This window comes from Lissotriton helveticus, chromosome 1_2 (assembly GCF_964261635.1).
Source record: "Lissotriton helveticus chromosome 1_2, aLisHel1.1, whole genome shotgun sequence".
NCBI classification, from domain to species: Eukaryota; Metazoa; Chordata; class Amphibia; order Caudata; family Salamandridae; genus Lissotriton; species Lissotriton helveticus.
In genome coordinates, this window is record NC_136058.1 from 110915119 (window position 1) to 110933958 (window position 18840).

Sequence of the window (18840 nt, forward strand, 5' to 3'; positions counted from 1 at the left end):
CAGTGCACCACTCTTGAGACTTGCAATGGTGACAGCCATCTTATATCCACTGAGTATAAGTTCCTCGTGTTTTGAGAGCATTCCTAAGCAGTTTAGAGTTTTTACTAGATAGATATCATTGTCATCACGAGATTGAATATTATTGCGCTTTCATCAAGAGTTAGCAAGGACTTTATTCTCAAAGAAGTATTCTGGATAAACATTAGAGACCAACGATTTGGACTTCGTTTTGGAGTCATTCTCCCAAAGATTATGAACTCTGTTCCACCTGTTCAGGAAAGAGTATAGTGAGTCGTGTGTTTTTACAGATTTTGTTTCTGTCATTGGAACCGCATATTGTAATAAAGTATTGCAGGGGTAGAGAAGTAAATGCATATTGCCGGACGTGAAAGCTCAATACAAATGAGTATTGATTATTTTGCAACTGATGAACTATTTGTAACGAGAATCATTCAGACTACAGACTTGAGTTCTAATTTGCTGAACGCAGTTCTAGATATACAAATGTGCATTACAATTCAGGTTATTCCATGAATTTATTATAGAGGCCCATTGTTTCTTTCAGCTCTAGGTTGTCAAAAACCACTAAGACTCGATAATATAGAGATTGTTACAATTTATATTGGATGTCATATTAGACCTAGTGATCTTTGATATTGTTGGACTTGGCCCAGGATCATGTCAAATTTGTTTTGCCTTCGTCCTCCACTTGTTGCTGACATCTTCTCTGAGTCTCACCCTCTTCAACTCCTACAAGGCCCCGCTTGAAGCCATCGTCAGAAACCACAAGCTGAACATCGTCTCCTACGCCGACGAGACACAGCTGATTCTCTCCATATCCGAGGAAACTACAACCGCTAAGAGCAACTTCCACTATGAGATAAAGGCAGTTTCCACCTGGATGAAGGAGAGCTGCCTCAAACTCAACTCCAGCAAAACCAAAGTCCTCATCCTGGGCTCCACTCCCTCTGCATGGGACGACTCCTGGTGGCCAGGAGTGCTCGGAACCCCACACATTTTCTTGCTTTAGTCAATTGATGCCTGCAGTCTGTCTCTAGGTCACATGACTAGTGCAGCTGACAGTTGGGCTTTGTGTATTCCTCCTAAACAGCCAAACACAATTTGGAGCTTAGGTGTGACTGGTTGGGCGCCATAACTGGCAGGATGGGAGGGAGTAGCTGGGCCCAGTCCCCACTTACACTTGAATAGGCTATTCCCTGTCTCCACACAAAGGACTGCATAATACCTCCTGTAGTTAGTCTGGGGCCAATACAGGGAAGGTAGGACATCTGTGCACTTCAAAGGCATGCCTGTACAAGCTTCTCCCCATTTCAAAGGCATAACTGTGTATAAAAGAAGGACCTCAGACACTTACTCTTCAGTTTACTTTTGGGCCTGTGGATACTCTGCCAGAAATAAGGATTGCTGTGCTGCCACATGGACTGCCACTCTGCTGGACTGCTTTTCTAAATCAACTGCTGCCCTGCTGTGCTGACCTGCTGCCTTCTTGCTTGGGGAAGTAGAGCTGGGCCTGGAACTTCATCTTGAATCCAGGACCCTAGTGTGGCTCAAAGGGCTAGTCTGCTGGCATCCTGATCTGAGCCCCAGGGACATAAACGGCTACCCACCCATCTCCTGGACCCAGCTGCAGCGAGTTCCTGACCCCCCCCAAGTGGTTCCTCTCGGGTCCTAGACCATTGGTGTGGGTCACAGGCTCTTGAAGTCAAGCTTTTGAGCACTTTGCCACTGCGAATGGGCCAGTTTGTGCTGGAATAGCACCGCCCATACAAAAAGTAATCACGAGGCACCACCAGCCTGTCTCTTTGCACAGCAAGCAAGGATCCCACACAGCATTAGGCAAATAGAGCTTAATTTGATAAATAAAACAAAACCAAAATGACAAACATCCAATTAGCACAACCAGAGATATTGAATGTTAAGGTTTTAGTTAAAAATAGCACCAAAAAATACAATGCGCTAATTTTGGATATCTGGTCTCGCCGGACAGGGACAAAGTCACAAGTTCAGGCCAGCCACAATAGAACAGGAACTGGCTACAGGGACCCAGTTAGGCCCACTGAACAAAGCACCTTAAATCCTGACTTGTGGAGCATTGCAAGGATCCGTGTTGTGCAGCTAAAGCGATAAATTGGTTCAGAGATGCAGTGAGGCTGCGATGTACGGGCCTGTGTCATCATCGAGGATCCTGTCAATGGGGCTTGCAATGTGAAGCCTGGCGCCGACAAAGCCACACACATTCGAGGTGATGCATTGGTTTAGAAGAGCTGCGATGAAGAGTCTGGCATCATCGAAGAGGCTGCAGTCAATGAGAGATGTGAGGGCCTGCACCAAGGATTCATTGCGCAATGGCGGTTCGGAAGGCATTGTGGGTTGTGCCACCAATGTGGGTTTTTGCATCGGGTCCAACTTGCACAGCAGCGGAGATGCTTTGGTCTTGCTTGGGGTTGTGCTGTGCATCAGCAGAGATGCGTCAGTTCCAGTAGATCCACAGAGGTTGGTAACGCACCTTAAGCCCATTTCCAAGTGTCTAGGACTGGGGTGGCACCACTTGGATGGGTAAACCCACAGATGGCAAAGTTCATGTGTAGAAGCAAGGTTGTTGGAAGCCTGTTATGTACCTGAGGCCTCGGATCAGGAGGCCAGCCAGTTAGCCCTTCAAGTCACTCTTGGTTCTGGATTCAAGAGATGCAGGCCCAGTTCTTTTCACCCAGGAAATAGGGCATCCGGCACGAGAAAGCACACGCATGTATCACTGGATAGCGGTGGTAACATGTGCAGAGTCCTAAGGCCCGCAAAAGTGAATTCCAGAAAATAGGAAAAGGGAGGCAAAATGTTTGGGGGTAGCCCTGAAGAGAGAGCAAGGTCCAACATGACCCCCCTCAAGCCTAAATCCAGGGGAGAGTAATCAGAATCTTGATGATCTTCCCTCCTTAGGTGATAAAACGTGGACATTGGCCCTCTACTGCAAGGACACTTGTCAGTTCTACGTCCTTCTGAATTCAGTTACCTTCCTCTGTCTACACTCTCCTGAGCCACTAAAATGACCCATGGGGAACCCCTCTCCTCACTTGTGGATACCTTATGTAAGTACCTATCCTTAACTTGCTCACAGATGCATCTCCGTAGGCAAACAGAGCCACCATGGCCAACAAAGTGATGTGGCCCATTCCAATCCTTGGATCAGACTTCTGTCCTCAACCCAAGGAAAGCTCAGCCCATAAGGACAACAACTAACCAAGGCTACTGACAGCTGTCAGTGTCAAGAGCCAGTGCTCGGGTCAACCACTGCTAGGTAGAGGTTCTAAGCAGGGATAGGTAGGCCTCTCTTCTCGCTTTTGGGCTGGCAAAGACTTCCCTTATGACTCCTAAAGTTTGTCTGACCTCTGAGGTGTCTAATAGTGGGGAGCACTAGTCACAGATGTTTTGCACCCTACTTCCAGTTTAGGGTTGGTATCCTGACACTGGCCAATCAAACCAGGTGTGTACCCTGAGGCTGAACATGGGACATTGATGAGTCCTCCCTCGCACTGCCCCTCCAACTGGGCTTCCTTACTCTCCGCTTAGGAGTGGTACCCCCGAAAACTGAATTGTCAGGGTGCCCTTTGCAGGCACCCCTCTCAGTTTTCATACTACCAGGGGTAACTCATTCCCCAGAATACATTCTATGCGCATCTGGGCACTAAGGATGACCCTCCTATGGGTCACTTTCCTACCCTCATCCAAGGACACCAGGTCTGTAGGGCAGAAAATATCCTGCCCATGGGCCGGAGTTACCCTGCACACCTGACTGGTGTACTGCTCTAGGGAAAGTAATCTTTCCACTATCCTGGTCTGGCTAGTCTTGGTGTCCCTCAGAGTAATGACTGGGACACCACAGTGCTGAATCCGACCCCCAGGGATCACCAGTTCACCCTCTGAGTCTATCTCCCAGCGTTATCCGAGATTAAGGCACGCTCTATGACCTGGCCCTGGTGACTATTTACCTCTAGTGCCAAACTGGCTAACCCTGTAGAGGTCTCACCATTGGGTTGTTTCTTTAGACAGAGTCTCCCTACTTGTGTCCTATTTGAGAACACTCAAAGCAGTGGGGTTGGATATGGGGTATCCTGGGCCCCTGCCCACCAGAACCCCCCCTTCCCCACATTTCTTAGATTGGGCATGGGAACACTTTCCTACTCCCTTACTCTGGGTCTTGTCTAGGAAACCTTTAACCTCCCTTTCACTCTGCTGGAGAAGTCTAAACCACCCTTCTTGATGTCACTTCGAAGTGTCTTCCTGGACACTCTGGTACTAACCCAGAGGACTGCCTCCTCAGCAAGCTTCCTGGGTTCAGGAAGCTTGCTATCAACCAGGTGCTGGTCAGCTCTGTAAAACAAGTCCTAAGCCTGTGCTCTCTCAAGATTAAGTTGTACAGCCCAAATTAATCATTAACCTTGTTGGCATAATCGGAGAAGTCCATCCAAGACTGATTCTGCATCTTCTGACTGCCCCTGAATCTGATGCAATATTTTTCTGGACTGAGTCTAAACTTGGTTAGAATGGGACATATCTGGTTTGGTCCTCCACTCCTAGTGTAAGCAAAGCCCCCCCGCCCTGGAGGCATGTGTTTCCATAAGTCACCCCCCCCCCCCCGCCCCCAGTTCTCCTCTGGAATCCTGTGCATCTTTAGAGCCATCTCATATGTGGCAAGCCACTTGTCTATGTCATCCCCTATCACATAGTTGGCCACCACATCCTTGGAGATGGGGACCTTTTGGTCACCTTCTAACACTGTAGGTATGCTGCCACCATCACTGCTGAACTCTGCCTGTCTGACCTTGATGTTCAGCCCATAAAACCCAGTTCATTAACAAATAACAACTATTTCTCTTCCAAGGCCCTTTCAGGCTTCTTACCCTTCATGACCATTGTCCTTTCTTCCATCCTCAACTGGGCCATCTGCAGCTTGAATTCTCTCTCCTCCCTTCTTTCCGCCAGCTCCTCTACGGACAGGCTGCAGGAAGAGACAGTGCACCCTGCCCTTGCAGGAAGCTCCACTTCAGGAGTCTAGCCATCTCCTTCCACTGCTGTTGCTCCACAAGAAGGTCATCCCCATGTCCCTCCATTCCATTAGCCTCTCCTGTGGTTTCAACCAGTGATGGATGAGCTTCTGCACAAGCCCTCAGCACCTTTTGCAACTACACCTTTCTGGTGGTTCTCTTGTGATGAAGTCCCCGTCTCCTTGCAGAACTCCTTTAAACCAGACCACATTGTAGTCATCCATGTTGACCAGCTCAAATTCCATTCTTGCAGGTATGGTCTCAAGCACAACAATTAGAAAAAGAATTTAGAAAAATCAAAAAGGTCAATCGGGGAGAGTTTAAACTAAAATTGGTCCTGGATATGGGAAGGTAGTGTACAGCAAATCACAGCATAGCACATGCCAAGCACAGGTTCAATCCCTCCACTGCCACCAGTGTTAGAAATTAGGCTACTGGTTGACTGGGGTGTGAGACCATTCAAGCAGCAGTCACAATCCTTGTAGGAGTATGGTATAAGCAAGCCTCAAATTAACCAGTGCTCAACCCCTTGGCAGCTTGGCACAGAGCAGTCAGGCTTAACTTAGAGGCAACGTGCTAGGTATTTGTGCAACATTTCAAGCAGTAACATAGTGAAATTACCACACACAAAGGATCCCACACTGAATTAGAAAAATAGAACTTAAATTAATAAAACAAAACCAAAAGGACAAAAATCCAATTAGTAGAACTATAGATAATGAATTCTAAAGTTTTAGGTAACAATAGCACCAAAAAGAACAAAGTGCTAACTGTGGATATCTGGTAGTGCAGTACTGGGACAAAGTCACAAGTTCAGGCTGCCCATGATGGAGTGCAGGCTGGCAATAGGGACCCATTTAGGCCCACTGAACAAAGTACTTTAAATACTGGCAGGATCATTGCAAGGATCAGCGCTGAAGATGTGTTGTGCAGCCAAAGTGATGCATTGGTTCTGAGATGCGGTGAGGCTGCAATGCGAGGGCCTGCGTCGAAGTCAAGGATCCCATTGACAGAGCATGTGATGCTAAGTACAGTGTCAAGAAGGTGGTGCTCAGTTGGGGTGATGCGTTGGTTCCAAAGAGCTGTAATGTGGAGTCCAGTGTAGTCCTTGAGGCTTCTGTCGAAGAGAGGTGCGAGAGCCTGCACCAAGAATGTGTCACACAGTGACGGTTCAAAAGGTGTTGCAGGGGCGATATGCATCTTTGCTACGGGTCCAACCCATGCAGCAGCAGAGATGCGATGGCCTGCTTGGGTTTGCACCACTCAGCAGATGAAATGTGTCGGTTCTGCTGGATCCACAGAGGCTGGTTAAGCACCTTAAGCCCTCTTCGAAGGATCTAGGACTATGGTGGTACCTCTTGGCAGGGTAGACTCTCAGATGGCAGAGTCTAGGTGCAGATGCAACTTGGTTTCTTTCTAAGTGCTTCAAGCAAGATAGTCATCGGTTAATACGTCAGAGGTAGTCAGGAGACATGCATGTGAAAAGTCCGGTATTATGACAGTGCCTACACCTATAATATCTGAGCATAACTACAGCCCCTGTCCTTACTTACAATGCCTGGGAACCATTAAAAGGTTTCCAGAGGCTAAGATGGGCCCCTTAAGGCAGTAGCTCTGAAGGTGTTTCTTAATAAAAGCTGGCGCCTATCATGAAAGAGCTTTAAGCACCAGACACAGTATCTTAAAAGTAATCCTTTCTTTAATTGGCAGCCAGTGTAGTTGAGGTAGGATAGGTTTGGTATGAGTGGTCTGTGGAGTTCCAGTTACTAATCATTCTGCAGCGCTCTGAATAACCTTAGGTTTATTAATCACTGTAAAGGGCCAAATAAAAAGCATTTGCTTTAATAGGCTCATGCTTGGATTATGCAGTTACTTCCACATACTTGCCCTCAGAGTAAAGATATGGTAAAGCTTTCCTTAGAATTCTTTATTAATAGTTAGAGACTGTGGCAGAGGCTTATGTGGACATAGAAATTGAATATTGTATCTTCATGCCCAGGCTTTTAAGTTCTTTAATAGCTTTAGGAGGAGTACCCAACTCCATGGCCCAATAAGTATACATCCAAAGATCATAGTGATGATTGATTATCAAAACTTCGATGTTTTCTGTATTCAACTTAAGGTTGTTCCTGCCAATCTATTTCTCGATTTTCAATGCCTTCTCTGAGTTAACAAGAAACACCAAAGGGCCTTGACTCTACTCAGTAGGGCTGAGTCAAAATAACAAAAAAACGAGGATTTGATCAAATTTCTCACCTTCTCAGACACTTCATCATCCTCCGGAGGTGAAACAGACACCAGTGACTCTCATCCAAATTAGAGTAGAAGAGGTAATCGGCCTAAACAACAAAATCCGCTGCCTTTTTTAGGCCGAGGCCAACAAAGACAAAGAGGCCAGAACCGATACAACAACCAACCATGGGAAATGACCACTCGGAGACAGTACTACAAGAACTAAGGCTGTCCCCGATTTTTTATCTGTCAGACCGTGGGGCACTTAAAATAGTTTGGAGCTGTTGATTCGGTTTTAGAACTCCAAATACCCAAGTGATATAGCTAATAGTACTCAGTACTGGCACTGATGTCATACCCAGGCGCTTCCCTGATTCAAAACAGTTAGCTGGGCTGGTATGAATGTTTGAGGATCAGCTACCATTAGTAGTACATTTTCTGCAAATAGAGATAGGTGGTAATCCTCTCCCAAAAACAGGGACATAATGGAATGTGAAATAGTGGACACCCCTGTTCTATTTCGTGTCCTAAAGAAAACCAGTGGGTATGTACTCTATCCATTAACCAGGGTTGTGACTTTGGATGACTGATTGACGCTGTAACCATCTTGGTGAATGTGCCCTTAGATTTAATTTACCCATCGCCTTTCTCATGCATCATCACATTACCTTGACAAATGCCTTTTTTTGCATCTTATCATATCGAGGCCATAGTTAGCTTATTCCTTATACATTTTTCAACAAGATCAGGTACGCTTGTAATACTGTCAGTCGTCATGAGGTCTTCGCCAAAATCACAGGGGTCGCTGGGAATTAGGGGATCACCTTAGCAAGTCTGATATGGACGTTGATGTATAACTTGTTTTGTTTTTAAATGATCACTGTGAGAGTAGAGGCTTAACATTGCAGGTAGTCTCTACCCTGTTTGGGGAGGATAACTAGATCCACCTCTGTTGTCAGTGGTTTATTCATGCAAGAGTCCACTAGTGACAAAACACGTTAGTAATGATGGGTACCAGCTTACTAGAGAAAAAAACCTTATAGAATTCTCTTTTGAACTTGTCAAGTCGGGTACCTTTATATGACTTGATCACTTCCAGGCAGCTTATGGGCTCATTGCAGGACTTGTTGCCCCAGATTGCACTCAGTTAGAGAGGAGAAGGTGGAACATCATTGGTGCTTCTAAAGGCACGCTCAAACTACGCAACAAGGGACACTTCCAGACTGCTCAGGGGCTAACTGCAGGACTTGTTGCCCCATATAGCACTCTCTTGGAGAGGAAAAGGTGGGCCCTCATCAATGTTATGAAAGACACCCTCTAATCCCACACTGCAGGATGCATCCAGGCGAAGACCGGGCCAATATAGCCCATCTGACTGTGTCAGAAGCTGGGCTGTTCCAAATCTCTTTCACTTGCTATTTAGCTGAAAAATTGTAGAAACCATCGCAATGGACCGCACACCGCTAGCCCCTCCTCCGGGTCGCCCCTAGGGACTCTGGTACATGGAGTTCTTGAGTGGTTCACCCCAGTGGGTGCAAGTAGGTACTTGTTGAACTGATGATCTCTAGACCCGATACATGTCCCGGGTTTTTGGATATCGCCCGAGACATGGCTCGGGTTTGGGGATAACTTCCCTCATCAGTAGAGAAAATAGTTAGGGGTGGAAGAGAAGGTTGCCAAACAACCGTCAATGGCCTCGATGCCCGAACCGGCACGCAGGTGCGTCGTCCAGGAGCCCGTCGGCTTAAAGCTCAAGGGAGCCAATTTGTAGAAAGCATCGCAATGGACCGCACACCGCTAGCCCCTCCTCCGGGTCGCCCCTAGGGACTCTGGTACATGGAGTTCTTGAGTGGTTCACCCCAGTGGGTGCAAGTAGGTACTTGTTGAACTGATGATCTCTAGACCCGATACATGTCCCGGGTTTTTGGATATCGCCCGAGACATGGCTCGGGTTTTGGGATAACTTCCCTCATCAGTAGAGAAAATAGTTAGGGGTGGAAGAGAAGGCCGCCAAACAGCCGTCAATGGCCTCGATGCCCGAACCGGCACGCAGGTGCGTCGTCCAGGAGCCCGTCGGCTCAAAGCTCAAGGGAGCCAATTTGTAGAAACCATCGCAATGGACCGCACACCGCTAGCCCCTCCTCCGGGTCGCCCCTAGGGACTCTGGTACATGGAGTTCTTGAGTGGTTCACCCCAGTGGGTGCAAGTAGGTACTTGTTGAACTGATGATCTCTAGACCCGATACATGTCCCGGGTTTTTGGATATCGCCCGAGACATGGCTCGGGTTTTGGGATAACTTCCCTCATCAGTAGAGAAAATAGTTAGGGGTGGAAGAGAAGGCCGCCAAACAACCGTCAATGGCCTCGATGCCCGAACCGGCACGCAGGTGCGTCGTCCAGGAGCCCGTCGGCTCAAAGCTCAAGGGAGCCAATTTGTAGAAACCATCGCAATGGACCGCACAACGCTAGCCCCTCCTCCGGGTCGCCCCTAGGGACTCTGGTACATGGAGTTCTTGAGTGGTTCACCCCAGTGGGTGCAAGTAGGTACTTGTTGAACTGATGATCTCTAGACCCGATACATGTTCCGGGTTTTTGGATATCGCCCGAGACATGGCTCGGGTTTCGGGATTTTTAGAGATCATCAGTTCAACAAGTACCTACTTGCACCCACTGGGGTGAACCACTCAAGAACTCCATGTACCAGAGTCCCTAGGGGCGATCCGGAGGAGGGGCTAGCGGTGTGCGGTCCATTGCGATTGTTTCTACAAATTGGCTTTAATAACAAATTTTGTGATGTCCTAGGACACCGGAAATCATGAGAGACGAAAAGTCGGCCCAATGTTGTCCTAACATTTTTTACTCCTATATATAGAGAGGGGGGACACTAGGAGCTGATTATTAGGTCTAGTGACCCTTGCTACTGAGAAGTAACTAATACACAAAGGGAGACACTGTTCCTTGTAGAGGATGAAAGAGGAAAACACTTTTGTCGTGTGCTACTCTATCTGTGGGGCGTAGTGTGTCCTCATCATAATGCCCTCACACACCGCGAAGGATGTCATGCTTCATCATTTGCGATTTGCTCCTCGTCGGGTCCGCGCTGCAATGCCCTACGGGTCCCCCGAAGGGTCTCTTTATCGGAGATCTTTTGATGAGAAGAGGAACATAATATCCCCTAGAGCAGCACCCTATACTTTGTTTTAACAATGACAGAGGGATCACCCTAATAAATAGTCTCCACTCTCCCTCCAGTCATTTATTAACAAACCACATTAGATTTCACTGCCACTCACACGCATCATCAAAAGCTCTCCGATAAAGAGACCCTTCAGGGGACGCATAGGGAATTGCTGCGCCGCCCCGACGAGGAGCAAAGCCCAATTGATGAAGCATGACATCCTTCGGGGTGTGTTAGGGCATTATGATGAGGACACACTGTCCCCCACAGATAGAGTAGCACAACACAAAAGCTTTATCCTCTTTCATCCTCTACAAGGAACAGTGACTCCCTTTGTGCACTAGTTAACATTGTTTACATCATTGTTGAATATCAGCAAGGCAAAACTGCTACAAATTAAAGTTTAGAAGGGGAGAGGATGTGGCCGAATGGGCTAGGGCAGTTGATCCCAAATCTGGGGAACCGGGTTTACGTCTCGGCAATGACCCTCAACATCCTGTGATTCTGGGCAAATCCCTTAATCTCCCCTTGCCTAACAAAAATGAATGTGTCTGTGTAAAACATAACTGGTGCTCATGTAAACTGCTAGGATACCTTTAGGTCAAGTTTGCGCTATATAAAACTCGATAAAAAAAAGTTATTGAGTTCAGAACAGAAGCCGACAACACCAATTATGGCTTTGAAGATATAAGTGAACAAGTGAAAGACAATCCCATGAACCGTCAGGCTTATGCTGTGCAAATGTACTGTCTTTTCCTAATCATATTTTATTAATTAAATCATGACAGCTAGAAAGTTCCGCAATCTATGACAGAGAGCTAATCACTTAAATGAAAATGATTTGTGTATCAACAAGTTATAATGACAAAGAACGGAGCAGAAACTTGTTAGCAGCTCATGCTGTAAAATGTTGTGAATCTGACAGCTCACCAATTCCAAGTCACCAGGAAAGGATTTACAATTGCTGTTCTTGATCAATTTGATTTTCAAGACAGTTATTTTTTGTCTGGAATATCCAGCACATGTGATACTGCCATGGTGCTTTTTCAAGACTGTACCAATGAAGTAGCTGTTGGAAAACAAGCTGTGTGAGCTGTAGGCATAAACAAACAGAGCTGAAATCGTGTAACCCAACTGCCTTGCCAATGTGTGGAAAATCACTAAAGCCGTCAACACGTCCCAGTCTACCAGAAAGTTTGAAAGTGGCTGAGGACATGAATCCTCTTCTACCTGATGCTGTGGTCCACAAAGCAGATTTAACTGAATGTATCATATCACTTATTCGATGCGGACTGAAGGATGAAGAAAAGCCAGCTCGTCCGTGCACCGAAAATCATGCTCTGATCTCCCAGAGTGCCGTCCCACTAAAGAAGGGTGGGTTTGTACCAGTAACACCATCTCAAGTCACAAACTACTCAACAGTATATCGGAATATTCTGATACACTCCTAATCAGATTCTGTCTGTTGAGGACTATTTTCAGGATTCTTCTTTTTGAACATAAAGCGTTGAGAAAAACTTAGGCTCGAATAGACACAAAAGATGAAACACATGCTGGCTCAATCAAAGAGCATTGCATCGTATGTACCCATTCTTTCTTTATATACACAAAGTCAAGTGATTGAATTATTGTCCCTTTATTCTGAAATACTGAGCATACTCAGTTTGGCTATTGGTTTCTTTAATGTAGTCTACTCATAATTTTCTGGGTACTTAAGACAGATCTGAGCTCCAGCAGATTCATACACCCCAAGCAATAATGTTTTAATAAAGAATGAGCTGTATGTTAGGTACGCTATTTTTACCACTTTGTCCTTTATAATGAGTTCCAAGAGAGACAAATATTTTGACCTAAATATTAAGTATTAGTAAGCAGTACATTAGTAAGTAGCACATACTCCACAAAATGTTATGTTTAAAAAATGTGCAGTATAACTTAAAGGACATCCAGTCCTCTCATGTAGAATGGCCATTTCTGGATGTATATTAAATACCTGGTTCAGTTGCATAACCAATACATTCTCTTTTGGTCAAATTTGATTCTTCAATGATGCCATATAATATATATTGTTTTGCTTTTTGCATTTGGATAAAGGACGATTTATACTTTGAAAAGTTGACAGTTTTGTGCAGGTAAGGGGTGGGAGGGCCTGCATTTCTGCTTTCCATTTTTATTTACTTGCCAACATGTTTCAAGGTTCCACGACCTCTTCTTCTCGGGCTGAAACAAACTTCATTTGAGGCTCGCATTGATTTCATTTCCGGTTTATTAACATCTCTGCCCCCAGTGGGCGTATGCTCATTCTTAATTGTCTGATGGGACATGTAGTCCGAATGCGAGAAAAATGTTACTTCAGGTAAGTTCAAATGCACAGTTGGTTTCCAGTTCTCCAGAAATAGTAAAAAATGACGACTGGTTGTCACCCCGTAAGGGTTTCTACCGGTGCATCTTATGTCGTGCATGCCATTTTGGCATCAACACTAGATCTTATTCGACCCCCTTTGACCCCAAATCTATTACCATCAAAGCCCACTATACCTGCAGAACAGAATTAGCGGTATATGTTTTAACTTGCACATGCAACTTGAGATACGTAGGAAGCACTAAGTTGCCTGTATATGAACGCATTCTCCAACATCTTAGGGCTATAGTAAATTGTGATCAGAGCTACCCGGTAGCACGACATTTTGATCAGTATCACAATAGGAACCTATCCCAGCTTAATTACTTTGTAATAGACGCCGTGAGAACATCTAAAAAAGGTGGTTACTATGAGAAAAAATTAAGACAGTTGGAGTCAATGTACATTGTCAGACTTAACAGCAAAACCCCTGGAGGTCTGAACATGGGAGAAGATCTAAGGAATTTCCTCTGAATGCGCCATATGTCTTTAATTTTCAGTCTATGGTCCTGAGTATCAGCCGAGGAATTTTATAGATAAATTTTCAGTAACTCCCGATAAAACATCATTAAACAAATTGATAAGATCCTGAACCACTTTGTTAAACTAAAAGGCAAATAGGATGTGATTTAACATCCTAGGTAATAGATTTTAAATACCACGAAACTGCTGAAGAAAGATTGATTTCTAATGTTTTATTTTATTTATTTTGATTTATCCTTACACTACATAAGTTGTCCAAACAGAACTGGTTTTTGACACTTAGTCACTCCTTCACCATTATTAACGTGATTTGTTTGTTTTCATTATGATGGACTGCGACTGCTATAATTAATTGGTTCAATAGAAAATATTTGGAAAAATTGCATTAACATACTAAAGGACATCCTAGCATTTGTGCTTATATGAATTATGTCAATCATGAAGAGTTAACCGAATAATTTTTGGTTGATAAAAATTCTTTCGTACTCATGAAATTTCCACTAAATCTTGTTTGTTAGCAAATTAGAATGACCTAGCCTGTCAACATTGCGTATTTGTACAGTAAATGTTACATTGGTGTATTTGCACAGTGAACACATTAATATTGTTGACATTTAAAAATAACAGATTAACTATACATCATTTTATAACAAGTGTTTATATTTGTGGACATTCACATGTAGTACTAATATGTTTACCAGCATTTTTGACTAGGCAAATATGGCCTCCACAAATGATTTCAAGTTGTGACCTACGACAAGCTAAGTCCTTTTATTATGTCCATTAATCGCATTTGGGCGCGCTTTTCCAAATTAACATTGTATTATTTAAATGCAAGTCAGTCCATATCACCGCTAACAGTGAGCAAGGGCGGTTACGCCCTAAACGCGTCTGTTCGACGTTCTTTTTTGGACCCCTGCACTTTATGCTTAAAAAATAAAAAAACAAGAACAACTTGAAGACTGGCTTTGGTCCTTGATTTTGTGTCTGCGCACTGGTGAAAGTGCATTGGACATTTCGTTGCACGGTAACCGGTTGGAGGAGTATATATATATATATATATATATATATATATATATATATATATATATATACATATGTGTGTTGCAACACTCCCCTGCGTGTATACCGCCGCCTACCTTGAGAGTTGCGTCGTCACTCTGGACCCCACAGGAGTAGGTCCCGTATTATTTTCTCCATGATACCTCTGTATTGTCAAAGGATAACGACGACGCCTTGTGTAGCTGGCTAACAATCACTTTATTTCGGCCTTACTGGAACACGTTTCAGCTGACTTTGCAGCCTTGCTCACCGATTTTTTATATATGCATATATATATATATATATATATATATAGAGAGAGAGAGAGAGAGAGAGAGAGAGATATTCACTGAAAAGAACAAAGATTACAGGGATGTTATAGTTAGGAAATAGAATGAAAAAACATTAGAAATTCACAGAAAAAAAAACAAAGGTTATATTTAGGCTCAGATTTCACTCCTACAAAATAAGTGAAATTCAGCAGTTATAGTTACCTGAGCTAACTATAACTTATGCCCCTGCAATGCACTGCTTACAACCTCACATATTACATCACTCATGACATGGTCAGTGACATCAGTGACATCACTCATGACATCTCAAATGACCTCCCACTTTTAATTATATTATAGGCCTCAGGGTGGAGGTAGTCCCTGGGGCCTGAGGTGTCTGCGCATCCCACATTACTTTTAAATTAGCCCCAGGGAGGTGGTGGTCCCCGGGCTTTGAACCCACCCCAGGAGTGGGGTCCATATGGCCCCCCTCCAAATTCAAAATAAAACCCTGGGGAGTTGGTGTTCTCCGGTGCTCAAAAGAGCCTCTGGGGGGTTTTCATGCATCCTGTCTTTTCTTTTTATTCCCACATGCCCCTGGGACCGGGCCCACCCGTAAGCTAAACAGTACAGAAGTGCAGGAGCCTACGCTTCTTTTTTAAATTCTATGTTGGGAGCCATGGATCTAGTGCGACTCATGCCACAAAATCCCCCCCCTCCCCAAATGGTTGTAGCCCTGGACCAGAGCTAGCCATTCAGGGTATTCCTACCCTGCCACATTTACATTTAAAAACATTTTTGGGGTGGGAGTCAGCTGAAGCCGAATTCCAAGATGGATGTGAACACTTCAGGGTTTAAGTGTTGGCAGCCTATAAGATTTCAGCATAGACACTGATCCTTGGAGTATCCACGTCCCTAGATATACAAATTTGGATTTATTTTATTAGCTCGAAAACTACTGAATAGATTTACACCAAATAGCAAATAGCACTCTTTCTGGTCCAAGAGCTAGCTTTCTGCCAAGTTTGGTGTAATTCCGTCCAGGAGTTCAGTCTGTAATCATGTTCAAAATTCACAATGTAAATAAACATTGGAAAAACACTTTTTGTGACTCCCTACACCCCCTTTTTCTTTGGCCCGCTTGACGGATCACCCCAAAACATTCCATGCACAACAGGAATCACAGGCAGGTCCTATTGCCTTGAGGATGGGTGTAGGAGAGGGGGCATCTGGAGGAGGTTGGGCAGAGGGTGGAGAGAGTGCATGGTCAGGGGAAGATGGAGGGAGCATGGAGTGTATGAGTGGAGAAGGGGAGAATAACATGCCGTTTTGTTAGAAGGAATAAGCAAGGCAGCAATATATCGATACACAAACTAAAAATTGAAGACAAGCAGTGGTTAATATACTTAAGGAGGTTTAATTTGTCTGGTGGGCTTATCTTATTTTTAACGCAAGAATATTGGGGCACTTATTGTAGTGAAAAGGGGGGTCATGCGATGATTTTTCAAAGACTACACATATGCTCTATTAATATATGCGTACCTAATGATAGGAATAAGAGAAATGGAGTGGCTCTTGAGCTGAGGTCAATACAACCTGATCTAGTATGCATACAGGAAACTCATATTCCGTGGGGGAAGCGGAGAATATTAATGGAATTAGGGTTCACACATTTAGCCTGTACACAAAAAACTACAGCGAACCACTGGGTTGCTATTTTAATAAAGCATGCTATATATTCTGCAGGACAGACTCTGGTCGATAAGTATGATTGTTGGGTGGTTGTGGAATGCTGCACTGGCCCAGCCAGGTTCATAATATGTTCAGTGTAAGGTTTGAATGTGGATGAAGCTGATGTCTTGGATTTACTTAATGTAGAATAGGCTTCGTGACCGACGCCCTTAGTGCTATGTGGTGATTTTAATATTCATTTAGAGGTGTCACACAAACAAACGAGGGGGGGGGGACAATTTCTCAGGGAGGAAATCGATGGTTTTTAGAGCTTTATGGCTTCTTACTTTTGATCATGGACTTATAGATGTATGGGATAAATATATGTATCCAGATCCTGGTTTTACCTTTTATTCTTTCACATGTAATAAGTTGGTCAGATTAGATATTTTTGTATATCTCTATCACATGCATCTAAGGCTAAGATAGAGATATTTCCTAGAGTATGCTCCGACCACAATCTACTGATGCTCGAAATCCCACTGTACTGCTTTATCAGGCCCGTCATGTTTTTAGTTTTGATGGAAAGTTGTTATTAGAACCAACATTTAGTCACATTAGATGTTGGTTGGGACAGTTTTTGCAAACTAACAGGAACACCGCCACTATTGAGATAGTATGGAATGCCTTAAAAGCAGGAATCCGAGGGGAGGCCTTTAGTTTTGGTTTATATTTATAGAAACCGAGAAACAAGGAGCTTTGGGCTCTGTATGAGGAACTTACTAAAGTTGAGGGGAAATTGGTACAAAGACTGCGAAGTAACATGGATACAGGTAAGGTTCAGAAGGAGGTAGCAAAGAAGATCAAGCTTTTCTTGACACCCAAATACTTCTGCGGAATTATTAGAAACTATAATCTTGTTAAGTACAGGTAAGGCTGATGGCCCAGATAAGCTTCCTTTGGAAGTTAAAACCTTTTTTTTTACAGAACTGTGTAAGAATATGCTGTTAGTATTTCAAAAAGCTCAGCAAGGTCAGATCCCTCCTTCTTGTAAATCAGCTAACAGTCATTTTCAAGAAAAAGGATAAGCCATATTTGCTGCCAGGATCCTACAGACCTATATAACTGTTGAATTGCGATGGAAAAGTCTATGCAAAGATTTTAGCGAACAGACTGGCTAGAGTGATCACCCTTTTAGTCTCCCATAAGCCACATGGTTTTTTCCATGAAGAGTCACTGTCAATCATATTAGGAGGTTTATTACTCTATTTGATCTTGCAAATGTACAACAAGCGTCTCTTGGACTGATTTTGTTAGATGCTGAAAAGGCGTTTGACTGTGTCTCTTGAGATTTTCTTTGGGCAGTGGTGCGATGGAAAGGATTTGGGATAAGTTTTATAGCAGCAGTAAGGGCTCTTTATAGGACTCCCACAGCAAAAATCTGTGCTATGGGTCTGGAATCAGAGTCATTATGTACTTTTAGGGGAATTAGACCGGATTGCCCCTATTCTCCCTTAATATTTGCTCTATACATAGATCCATTTTTAGCAATGCTTGAATGAAATACTGTTATCAAATCGATTTATGAAAATCGGGTAGAATACAGGGTATTTGTGTATGCAGACGATGTTGCTGTAGTCACTGCAGACCTGGCAACTGCAGTACGAGAAATTGAGAAGGTGTCTTAACAGTTTGGACTATATTCTGGCTATAAATTAAATGCAGCAAAAAATCCAGATTGTTTGCACCGAGCAGGCTGTCTTCAACGATCCAAGGATTTGTTGAAGAGGCGGTATACTTAGGGATTAAAGTTAAAGCCTGTTTAGATCAATTGGTTGTGGCAAACTGGGGGCCGCTGTTGGGTAAGATCAAAAGTGTGCTTGATAGAGTTGTATGTCTGCATCTCTCACTAGTCGGAAGGTGCAATGTTCTGAAAATGAACATTTTACCCAAAGTTTTGTACATCTTTCGGTCAGTACCTTTGGAGTTTACTAAGATCCAGATGCAAAAATTATAGTTATTCTGTAATAGTTTTATTTGAAGCCATAAAAAACCAAGAAGAGCAATTACATTTATGACCCGTCCTAGAATTCGGGGTGGATGGGCAATACTGGATTTCACATTTTACTATTGGACCTGCCTCTTATAACATATGAGAATTTTTATGACAGGGGAGGACATTATAGATGCTGCAGAGGCCCCGTCTAGTTATCAATTGGTGATGGGAGTGGAAGTAAAGGGCTGTCTGCTGAAGAATATAGAGCCAAGCTATTATAAAAAACAAACAGTCTAAATGTGTTAATAAGCGCACACAAGGTTTGGCATCAGGTTAGACGATTGCTTCAGCTTGGCAGGATAAACTTTTACACATCAACGTCAGCTTCAAAATTATTACCTTTTTTTTTCAGGATAGAGCTATGGATCTGGGTTAAATCCATCATTCTTTTGCTCACTATGCCACCCCAGTTTGGAGCCAGCCATATGCAAAATAGTCTCTACCCT

General features: G+C 43.9%; 1 protein-coding gene across 1 annotated transcript in view; it reads left to right on the top strand.

The window, feature by feature from the left end:
* LOC144798715 (FRAS1-related extracellular matrix protein 1-like) overlaps positions 1 to 18840 on the top strand; it is a 1110445-nt gene that overhangs the window by 71993 nt on the left and 1019612 nt on the right. The gene's annotated exons all lie outside the window — the stretch shown is intronic.